Below are 12195 nucleotides of genomic sequence, written 5' to 3'. Positions count from 1 at the left end.
CAAACGCCATCTTAAGGTCCTCTCAGGTTCAGGATCAAGATCAAGAAGGGGTTCTTTATCCCTGTTCCTGCTCATAAACAAGAAGAAATAAAGGAAAGGTAGGATTCTCTATGTCAGAGTATAGAGGACTCCCAGTGAGGTATCCTAATAAAGAAATAAAGTAAGATAAAGTAAACAATTAACACAATGATTCGAAAATAAAGATGGTAGATTTAGCCTAAATATTTTTTGATAATTAGAAAGAAAGGTTCCTATAGTTTTCAAATTTCAAAAGGAAAGAAAAAGAAAAATTAAAAAAACTCCAACATAAAAATTAAATAAAACAAGATAAAATAATCAATTAACTAAAAATTTGAAAATAGAGATAGAAGATTTAATTTAAAAAATTTCAAAATTTAGAAAGAAAAGGTTTTAAAAATTTTTGAAATTCAAAAAGGAAAGAGAAAGAGAAACTAAAGAAACAACAAACGTAAAAATTTGAAATTAAATTAAAATAACTAACACAAAATTCGAAAATTAAGGAGAAGATAAATAAGATAAAGATCAAAAATTTAGAAAACTAAACTAGATATGATTCGAAAATAAATAAAAAAGAAAGATAAAGATAAGATAACTAGAACAAAATTCAAAAATCAAGGAAAAGATAAATAGGATAAGATTCAAAAATTTAAAAGGAAAATTAATTAAACCAAAAAGATAATCACTAACGGGACACCAAACTTAAAATTTGAAATTAAATGAAAATAAGATAACTAAAACAAAGAAATTTGAAATTAAGGGAAAGATAAATAAGATAATAATCAAAATTTAAAGAGAACAAACAAAATAAAATTCGAAAACCAAAGAAAGAAAAAAGAAATACTAAAAGACACCAAACTTAGAATTTGAAATTAAAAGAAAACAAAATTCGAAAAGAAAGAAAAAGATAACTAAAATAAAATGGAAAATTAAGAAAATAAACAAAATAGGAATCAAAAAATTAAAAGGAAAAATAATTAGATAAAAACTAATAAAAATACCTAATCTAAGCAACAAGACAACCGATAGTTGTCAATCACGAACAATCCCCGGCAACGGCGCCAAAAATTTGGTGCGCGAAATCAGAACTCGCACAACTTCACCGGCAAGTGTACCAGGTCCTCCAAGTAATACCTCAGGTGAGTGAGGGTTGATCCCACGAGGATTGTTGGATTGAGCAAGCAATAGTTATCTTGCTGGACTTAGTTAGGAAACAATAAAAGATGGTTGTTGGTGTAAAACGCATAAGTAGTAAAAAGCAAGTAAATAAAGCAAATAAACAGAATTGGAGTAACACGGTGATGAAAAAACAGTTAAGGTCTCGGAGATATTTATCTTTTTGGATTAAAACTTCTTACCAACTATTTTAACAATGGGTGATTTATTCTATGGCAAATCATAAGTGATTAAACCCTAATCTCTTAGCGATTTAATCTTCCTCTAATCCTACAAAAACGCCACAGACAAGGTCAATTCGTTCAGATCAGAGGGTGAAGTTAAAAAAACTAGTTTAGCACCACAAAAACCTCAATTAACCAAAGCTAACAGGATTTTATGTCACATATCCTAATTAGTCCAGGTAATTTGCAGTTTAGGAGGAGCGTTTTCAAGTTGTAGCTCAAGTGAGATAGCTCTCTCGAGAATCACAAGAGCTCATATAGAATAAGGATCATACTCTCGTTCCACCCAGATTCATAATACTAAAAACAAAAACAACACCTTAGAATTCAATCAGACATAAATTAAACTAGAAGAATAATAATCTTAACCCATAGAAATAAACAAAGCTCCTAACCTTAACCAGGAGGTTTAGTTGCTCATAACTTTACAAAGAAAACAGAGTTCTAAAAAGTGTGGAAGGAAGAAGATTCTCCCTAAAACCTAGGTGGTCTCCACCTTAAATACTAAATAAATGCTAAACCTAAAAATATTATTTTAAATTAAAAATTACAAAGATAAAATAAGATAAGCCTAAGCGGTGCTAAATCCACTTGGAGGACCAATAGGTGAGTGATAAACCGCTATTTTACGATTTATTTTGTATTAAATTGAGCGGATTTTATCTATTATTCTCATATTTATTCATATAATTTGCATGTTTTACATTTTCCTTCCTAATTCTGTGTTATGATTGAAAACATGTTTCATTGGCCTTAAATTTGTTAGTTTTAATCCTCTCTTATTACCATTTGATGCAGTGATATGTATGTTAAGTGTTTTTAGGTTTTATAGGGCATGAATGGCTTAGAGAATGAAAAGGAAGCATGCAAAAGTGGAAGGAACACAAGAAAATGAAGTTTTGAGAAGCTGGCAGCGACGTGTACGCCTGGATGACGCGTACGCATGACCAGGAATTTGTTCAAGCGACGCGTACGCGTGGACGACACGTACGCGTGACAGAGTGTTGACGATCGGATTTTCTATCGGTAAAGAAATATAAAAATATGATCGCGTTGTAAGTATAGCTTCTAAACCGACAGAAAATCCTTTTGTACAAACGTTTGGTTGTCACAAGTAACAAACCCAATAAAATTTATAAACCGAAGTATTCAACCTCGGGTCGTCTTCTCAAGAAATTGCAGGGAAGTATGATTTATTATTGGTTATGGAAAAGGGTATATTTTTGGGTTTTAATGTATAAAATAAAAAGCAAGAATAGTAAGTGGTAATGAAAATTAAATGACTAGAAAAGCTCTTGGCAAGGTATGAAAACTAGAAGTCCTATCCTAGTTATCCTTATCAATGGTGATGAGAATTATATTCTTGCTACCACTAAGTCAACCTCTAACCATGAAGGTAAGTTAAGTGGACAAATCAATTTAACTCCTAAAGTCCTAGTCAACTCCTAAGGAAAGACTAGAGTTATAGGAATCTAAATCAATCAGCAAAAGATATCAATTATCAATTACGATGAGTTTGATAACTCAAGAGTCTCTAATTAATCAACCAAAGCCAAAAGGAGAAAAATCCAAATTATTTATATCATAAATAAAAGAAACAAATCATAGATCTGAAAATACCTCAAATTATATTAAATAGAAAATCAATTTAAACATAAAAAGTTCATAAATAAAAGAAATACTAAACCTGAAAATTGAGAAGAAGAAATCCTAAATCCTTTAAGAGGAATCCTAATCGTAAAACCTAAGAGAGAGGAGAGAACCTCTCTCTCTCTAAAAACTACATCTAAATTATGAAAAGTGTGACTTATGAATAAATGTATGTTGTATGAAGTATCAATGATGAATGAATGGATTCTCCCATTTTATAGCCTCTAATCTGTGCTTTCTGGGCCCAAAACTGGGTCAGAAACAGCCCTTAAATCACCCAGGTACGTACAGGTCGCGGGAAAGTGACGCGAAGGCGTCGTCCACGCGTTTGCGTGGAATGAAGTTTGCATATGCGACGCAGGCGCGTCATCCACGCGTTCGCGTCACCTAACTTCAAGGCAGCTATGGCAAATTATATATTTTTGCAAAGCCCCAGATGTTAGCTTTCAAACGCAACTGAAACCATCTCATTTGGACCTTTGTAGCTCAAGTTATGACCATTTGAGTGCGAAGAAGTCAGGCTGGACAGCTTAGCAATTTCTTCAACTTCTTGTATTCCTTCCACTTTTGCATGCTTCCTTTCCATCCTCTAAGCCATTCCTGCCCTGTAATCTCTGAAATCACTTAACACACATATCAAGGCATCGAATGGTAATAAGAGAGGATTAAACATAGCAAAATTAAGACCAAAGAAGCATGTTTTTAATCATAGCACATAATCAGGAAGGAAAATGTAAAACATGCAAATCATATGAATAAGTGGGTAAAAAGTTGATAAAAACCGCTCAATTGAGCACAAGATAAACCATAAAATAGTGGTTTATCAAGCGTCACGTGCTACAATTACAGAAAATGCTAGGGGCAATTTTTGGGCTGCTTTTGACCCAGTTTCAAGCCCAAAAATGAAGAATAGAGGATGAAGAGTGGAGCTGGAGGGGGAATCGATCATTCAACATTTATTCGTACAATTTTTGGTTTTAGATGTAGGTTTCTGGAGAGAGAAGCTCTCTCCTCTCTCTAGGTTTTAAGGTTTTTAGTTTTATTTCTCCTCAAATTCAGACTCCTACCTTACTCTAAATTAGTTTTCTTCTACTTTTATTTGTTCTAGCACTTTAGTTTATCTATTTCTCTTGTTGATTTTCTTATGTTGCCAATTTAATTTATGAATTCTTCTTGTTTCCTTTAATTCATATTAATGCAATTTATGTTTTCATGTTTATGATTGCTTTCGTTAATTTGTTGTTATTATTTCCCCTTGCAATTGTTAGTCTTAGATTTCGCTATGTCTTGTTAGTTTTCTATGTTTTTATGTTATACCTTCCAAGTATTTGATAAAATGCTTGGTTGGATTTTAAATTAGATTTTTATGTTCTTAACTTGGATTGATCAATTAGAGAATCTTGAGTTATCAAAATTCTTTTGTTGATGGGTGATTGAAAATTGCTAGTTGGCTTAGGCTTCACTAAATCTAGTCTTTGATTAGGACTTGTGAATATAAGTTGATTTTTCTTACTTGACTTTCCTTTATTCTTAGAGGTTAACTAAGTGAAAGCAAAAGGAAATTACCATCACAATTGACGATGATAATGAGGATAGGAATTCCAATTCTCAATCCTTGTTAGGACTTTTCTTAGTTGTTATTTTATTTCCTTATTATTTACATTACTTGTCTTTTATCACAAAACCCAAAAATATACTTTATCATAACCAATAATAAACACTTCCCTGCAATTCCTTGAGAGACGACCCGAGGTTTAATACTTCGGTTAATTTTATTGGGTTTGCTTAAGTTACAAACAATTTAAATATTGATTGAGGTTTAATTTTGGTTTAGAACTATACTTGCAACGCGATATTTTTGTGAAAATCTTTACCGACATTTTTCCTCCGTCAAATTTTTGGCACGTTTCCGGGGAATTGCAAACTTATGCCTTATTTTTGGTTATTGTACATATTTGCCTTTTGCTTATTTGTTAGTTTTTGTTAGTTTTAGGACTTTATTGCTTATTTTTATTAGCTTTTGTTTTTATTTTCTACTATGAATTCTCACCACTTTTGTTATGAGTTTGGTTCAAATTATGTTGTAGGGAATGGAAGCTACAATGAAAACATGCATCAAGGATGGGACAATCAAAGGTGGGAGGAGCCTCAAGCTTATGGACAACCTTCTTGGCAATAACCTCCTTCACCATACTATGAGCAAGAGCAATTACAAGATGCATGCCACTCCAATGGCTATGGTGAGCATCCTTTTGATTATCAGCAACAACCACCATATGCCTATGAACCTCCTCCTCAACATAGTTTTGAACCACCATACTCATAAGCCCCCTACAATCAAACACCTCCTTATGATCCTAACCCTTATCCACCACACCAACCACCATATGAACCATACGAACCATACATAGAACCACCCCAATACCAACACAATTACCCCCAAGAACCACCACCTCAAAGTACACCATCTCCATATCCTTATCAAGAATAACCACTTTCGTATTATGAGCCCTTTCTCCCAACAAATGAACCCTCCTATCCACCCCAAGTTTCCATAGATGATACCTGATGAGCGGATAATTTATACGCTTTTTGGCATTGTTTTTAGGTAGTTTTTAGTAAGTTCAAGCTACTTTTAGGGATGTTTTCATTAGTTTTTATGTTAAATTCATATTTCTGGACTTTACTATGAGTTTGTGTGTTTTTCTGTGATTTCAGGTAATTTCTGGCTGAAATTGAGGGACTTGAGCAAAACTCTGAAAAAGGCTGACAAAAGGACTGCTGATGCTGTTGGAATCTGACCTCCCTGCACTCGAAATAGATTTTCTGGAGCTATAGAACTCCAAATGGCGCGCTCTCAACGGCGTTGGAAAGTAGACATCCATAGCTTTCCAGCAATATATAATAGTCCATACTTTATTCGGAAATTGACGACGTAACTTGGCGTTGAACGCCAAGTACATGCTGCTGTCTGGAGTTAAATGCCAGAAACACGTCATGATCCGGAGTTGAACGCCCAAAACACATTATAACTTGGAGTTCAACTCCAATAAAAGCTTCAGCTCATGAATAGATCAAGCTCAGCCCAAACATACACCAAGTGGGCCCCGGAAGTGGATTTATGCATCAATTACTTACTCATGTAAACCTTAGGAGCTAGTTTATTATAAATAGAACTTTTTACTATCATAATCTCATCCTGGATTGTATTTTGAATCCTGTGATCACGTTTTGGGGGCTGGCCATTCGGCCATGCCTGAACCTTTTACTTATGTATTTTCAACAGTGGAGTTTCTGCACACCATAGATTAAGGGTGTGGAGCTCTGCTGTACCTCAAGTTTCAATACAATTACTATTACTTTTTATTCAATTCTCTTTTATTCTTATTCCAAGATATACGTTGCACTTCAACTTGATGAATGTGATGATCCGTGACACTCATCATCATTCTCACCCATGAACGCGCGTGACTGACAACCACTTCCGTTCTACCTTAGGCCGGGCGCATATCTCTTAGATTCCCCAACAGAATCTTCGTGGTATAAGCTAGATAGATGGCGGCATTCATGAGGATCCGGAAAGTCTAAACCTTGTCTATGGTATTCCGAGTAGGATTCTGGGATTGAATGACTGTGACGAGCTTCAAACTTCTGAAGGCTGGGCGTGATGACAAACGCAAAAGAATCAAGGGATTCTATTCCAACCTGATTGAGAACCGACAGATGATTAGCCGTGCTGTGACAGAGCATAGGAACGTTTTCACTGAGAGGATGGGATGTAGCCATTGACAACGGTGATGCCCTACATACAGCTTGCCATGGAAAGGAGTAAGAAGGATTGGATGAATGTAATAAGAAAGTAGAGATTCAAAAGGAGCACAACATCTCCATACGCCTATCTGAAATTTCCACTATTGATTTACATAAGTATCTCTATCCATTTTATTTTCTGTTTATTTTTATTAATCATATTTGATTTTCTAAATTCCATAATTTTATCCTCCTGACTGGGATTTACAAGATGACCATAGCTTGCTTCATACCAACAATCTCTGTGGGATCGACCCTTACTCACGTAAGGTATTACTTGGACGACCCAGTACACTTGCTGGTTAGTTGAACGGAGTTGTGTCCACACATAAGTGCCATAATAATGATTCCATACAACAACAAAGAATACTACATTGATGTGATCACAATTTCGTCCACCAAGTTTTTGGCGCCGTTGCCGGGGATTGTTCGAGTATGGACAACTGACGGTTCATCTTGTTGCTCAGATTAGGTAATTTTCTTTTCAAAAGGTTTTCTAAAATCTTTCAAAAATATTTTTTTTATTATTTTCGTTTTTTTTATATAATTTTCGAAAAAAAAAATAATAAAAATACTAAAAAATCATAAAATCATAAAAAACCAAAAATATTTTGTGTTTCTTGTTTGAGTCTTGAATCAATTTTTAAGTTTGGTGTCAATTGCATGCTTTAAAAATTTTTCTTGCATTTTTTTCAAAAATTCCATGCATTCATAGTGTTCTTCATGATCTTCAAGTTGTTCTTGGTAAGTCTTCTTGTTTGATCTTGATGTTTTCTTGTTTTGTGTTGTTTGTTGTTTTTCATGTGCATTTTTCGTTTGTTAGAGTCCATGCATTAAAGATTTCTAAGTTTGGTGTCTTGCATGTTTTCTTTGCATCAAAAATTTTCAAAAATATGTTCTTGATGTTCATCATGATCTTCAAAGTGTTCTTGGTGTTCATCTTGACATTCATAGTGTTCTTGCATACATTTTGTGTTTTGATCCAAAATTTTTATGTTTTGGGTCATGTTTGTGTTTTTCTCTCTCCTCATTAAAAATTCAAAAATCAAAAAAATATCTTTTCCTTATTTCCCTCCAAATTTTCGAAAATTTGAGTTGACTTAGTCAAAAATTTTCAAAATTAGTTGTTTCTTACAAGTCAAGTCAAATTTTCAATTTTAAAAAAAAATCTTATCTTTTCAAAATCTTTTTCAAAAATCATATCTTTTTATTTTTTTTATTATTTTCGAAAAAATTCCAAAAATCTTTTTCAAATTATTTTCAAAATCTTTTTCTTATCTTTTATATCTAATTTTCGAAAATTAGCTAACAATTAATGTGATTGGTTCAAAAATTTGAAGTTTGTTACTTTCTTGATAAGAAAGGTTCAATCTTTAAATTCTAGAATCTTATCTTGTAGTTTCTTGTTAGTTAAGTCATTTTAAAAATTAAATCTTTTTCAAAATATCTTTTTCTTAAAAATCTTATCTTTTTCAAAATTTTATCTTTTTCAAAAATTTGATTTCAAAAAATATCTTATCTATCTTCTTAAATTAAAATTTCAAATCTTTTTCAATCAACTAACTAACTTTTTGTTTATTTCTTATCTTTTTCAAAACCAACTAACTACTTCTCCTTCTCCAATTTTGAAAATATCTCATCCTTTTTCAAAATTCTTTTTAATTAATTTAATTATTTTTAATTTAAATTTAATCTTATTTCTTATCCAATTTTCGAAATTACTATTACTTTTAAAAAAAATATTTTTTTTCGAAATTCATTATCCATTCTCCTCTTCTATTTATTTAATTATTTACTAACACTTCTCTTCACCTCTCTTCATCTAAATATCCGAACCCATTCTTCTTCACTCTCCTCCCCTTTCTTCTTCTACTAACATAAAGGAATCTCTATACTGTGACATAGAGGATTCCTCTTTCTTTTCTTGTTTTCTTCTCTTTCATATGAGCAGGAATAAGGACAAAAGCACTCCATCATTCTCCATGAAATAAGAGAAGATCAAAAAGCAATGAGGGAGGAGCAACAAAGGCAAGGAAGGGACATAGAAGAGCTTAAGAACATCATTGGTCCTTCAAGAAGAAGACGCCACTAAGGTGGACTCATTCCTTGTTCTTATTTCTTTCTGCTTTTCGGTTTTTTATGTTGTGTTTATCTATGTTTTGTGTCTTTATTTCATGATCATTAGTATGTAGTAACTATGTCTTAAAGCTATGAATAAATTCCATTAATCCTTCACCTCTCTTAAAAGAAAAATGTTTTAATTCAAAAGAACAAGAAGTACATGAATTTCGAATTTATCCTTGAATTTAGTTTAATTATATTGATGTGGTGACAATACTTTTGTTTTCTGAATGAATGCTTGAACAGTGCATATTTTTTATCTTGTTGTTTATGAATGTTAAAATTGTTGGCTCTTGAAAGAATGATGAACAAAGAGAAATGTTATTGATGATCTGAAAAATCATGAAATTGATTCTTGAAGCAAGAAAAAGCAGTGAAAAAGAAGAAGCTTACGGAAAAAAAAAAGAAAAAAAGTGGCGAAAAAAATAGAAAGAAAAAGAAAAAGCAAGCAGAAAAAGCCAATAGCCCTTAAAAACAAAAGGCAAGGGTAAAAAGGATCCAAGGCTTTGAGCATCAATGGATAGGAGGGCCCAAGGAAATTAAATCCAGGCCTAAGCGGCTAAATCAAGCTGTCCCTAACCATGTGCTTGTGTCATGAAGGTCCAAGTGAAAAGCTTGAGACTGAGTGGTTAAAGTCGTGATCCAAAGCAAAAAGAGTGTGCTTAAGAGCTCTGGACACCTCTAACTGGGGACTCTAGCAAAGCTGAGTCACAATCTGAAAAGGTTCACCCAGTTATGTGTCTGTGGCATTTATGTATCCGGTGGTAATACTGGAAAACAAAGTGCTTAGGGCCACGGCCAAGACTCATAAAAGTAGCTGTGTTCAAGAATCAACATACTTAACTAGGAGAATCAATAACACTATCTGAAATTCTAAGTTCCTAGAGATGCCAATCATTCTAAACTTCAAAGGAAAAAGTGAGATGCCAAAACTGTTCAGAAGCAAAAAGCTACAAGTCCCGCTCATCTAATTAGAATTAATATTCATTGATATTTTGGAATTTATAGTATATTCTCTTCTTTTTATCCTATTTGATTTTCAGTTGCTTGGGGACAAGCAACAATTTAAGTTTGGTGTTGTGATGAGCGGATAATTTATACGCTTTTTGGCATTGTTTTTAGGTAGTTTTTAGTAAGTTCAAGCTACTTTTAGGGATGTTTTCATTAGTTTTTATGTTAAATTCATATTTCTGGACTTTACTATGAGTTTGTGTGTTTTTCTGTGATTTCAGGTAATTTCTGGCTGAAATTGAGGGACTTGAGCAAAACTCTGAAAAAGGCTGACAAAAGGACTGCTGATGCTGTTGGAATCTGACCTCCCTGCACTCGAAATAGATTTTCTGGAGCTATAGAACTTCAAATGGCGCGCTCTCAACGGCGTTGGAAAGTAGACATCCATAGCTTTCCAGCAATATATAATAGTCCATACTTTATTCGGAAATTGACGACGTAACTTGGCGTTGAACGCCAAGTACATGCTGCTGTCTGGAGTTAAATGCCAGAAACACGTCATGATCCGGAGTTGAACGCCCAAAACACATTATAACTTGGAGTTCAACTCCAATAAAAGCTTCAGCTCATGAATAGATCAATCTCAGCCCAAACATACACCAAGTGGGCCCCGGAAGTGGATTTATGCATCAATTACTTACTCATGTAAACCCTAGGAGCTAGTTTATTATAAATAGAACTTTTTACTATCATAATCTCATCCTGGATTGTATTTTGAATCCTGTGATCACGTTTTGGGGGCTGGCCATTCGGCCATGCCTGAACCTTTTACTTATGTATTTTCAATAGTGGAGTTTCTGCACACCATAGATTAAGGGTGTGGAGCTCTGCTGTACCTCAAGTTTCAATACAATTACTATTACTTTTTATTCAATTCTCTTTTATTCTTATTCCAAGATATACGTTGCACTTCAACTTGATGAATGTGATGATCCGTGACACTCATCATCATTCTCACCCATGAACGCGCGTGACTGACAACCACTTCCGTTCTACCTTAGGCCGGGCGCATATCTCTTAGATTCCCCAACAAAATCTTCGTGGTATAAGCTAGATAGATGGCGGCATTCATGAGGATCCGGAAAGTCTAAACCTTGTCTATGGTATTCCGAGTAGGATTCTGGGATTGAATGACTGTGACGAGCTTCAAACTTCTGAAGGCTGGGCGTGATGACAAACGCAAAAGAATCAAGGGATTCTATTCCAACCTGATTGAGAATCGACAGATGATTAGCCGTGCTGTGATAGAGCATAGGAACGTTTTCACTGAGAGGATGGGATGTAGCCATTGACAACGGTGATGCCCTACATACAGCTTGCCATGGAAAGGAGTAAGAAGGATTGGATGAATGTAATAAGAAAGTAGAGATTCAAAAGGAGCACAACATCTCCATACGCCTATCTGAAATTTCCACTATTGATTTACATAAGTATCTCTATCCATTTTATTTTCTGTTTATTTTTATTAATCATATTTGATTTTCTAAATTCCATAATTTTATCCTCCTGACTGGGATTTACAAGATGACCATAGCTTGCTTCATACCAACAATCTCTGTGGGATCGACCCTTACTCACGTAAGGTATTACTTGGACGACCCAGTACACTTGCTGGTTAGTTGAACGGAGTTGTGTCCACACATAAGTGCCATAATAATGATTCCATACAACAACAAAGAATACTACATTGATGTGATCACAATTTCGTCCACCAATACCTTTAGTGTTATTTGCCAAGGGCAAATAGAGCTTCAAACCACACTTACCTCCACTCTTACTGGTCTCACTTCCACTCTCCAAGCTCTTATATCCCATGTGGATTCACATAATGATTTCTCCATCCCACCATCACTCTCTATGAAAGAACACCCATATCCATCAATCCAAGAGCAACACGATCCCTATTACGCTAGTGACATGGAACAAGAGAGAAGGGATCGTCTTAGGGACTTAATGGATCGGGTTCATGCATCCATACTTCAAGAGAAGCAAGAGGAGACCCAAAAGGTGGAGGTAGGAGAAACCCTTGAAGATGAAGGAATGGTTGAAGAATTAGGGGAGGTTGAACAAGAGGGAAGTTCCATCATTGAAGAAAACTCTACACTAAGTGACATTAAAGCTCTTGTTGAAACTTCTTCCATCGGATGTGAAACCAATGTTGAGGAGGAATGTGCACACCCTCCAA

The sequence above is a fragment of the Arachis stenosperma genome, chromosome 6, assembly GCF_014773155.1.
Source record: "Arachis stenosperma cultivar V10309 chromosome 6, arast.V10309.gnm1.PFL2, whole genome shotgun sequence".
NCBI lineage: Eukaryota > Viridiplantae > Streptophyta > Magnoliopsida > Fabales > Fabaceae > Arachis > Arachis stenosperma.
Note: the sequence above shows the minus strand (reverse complement) of the source record.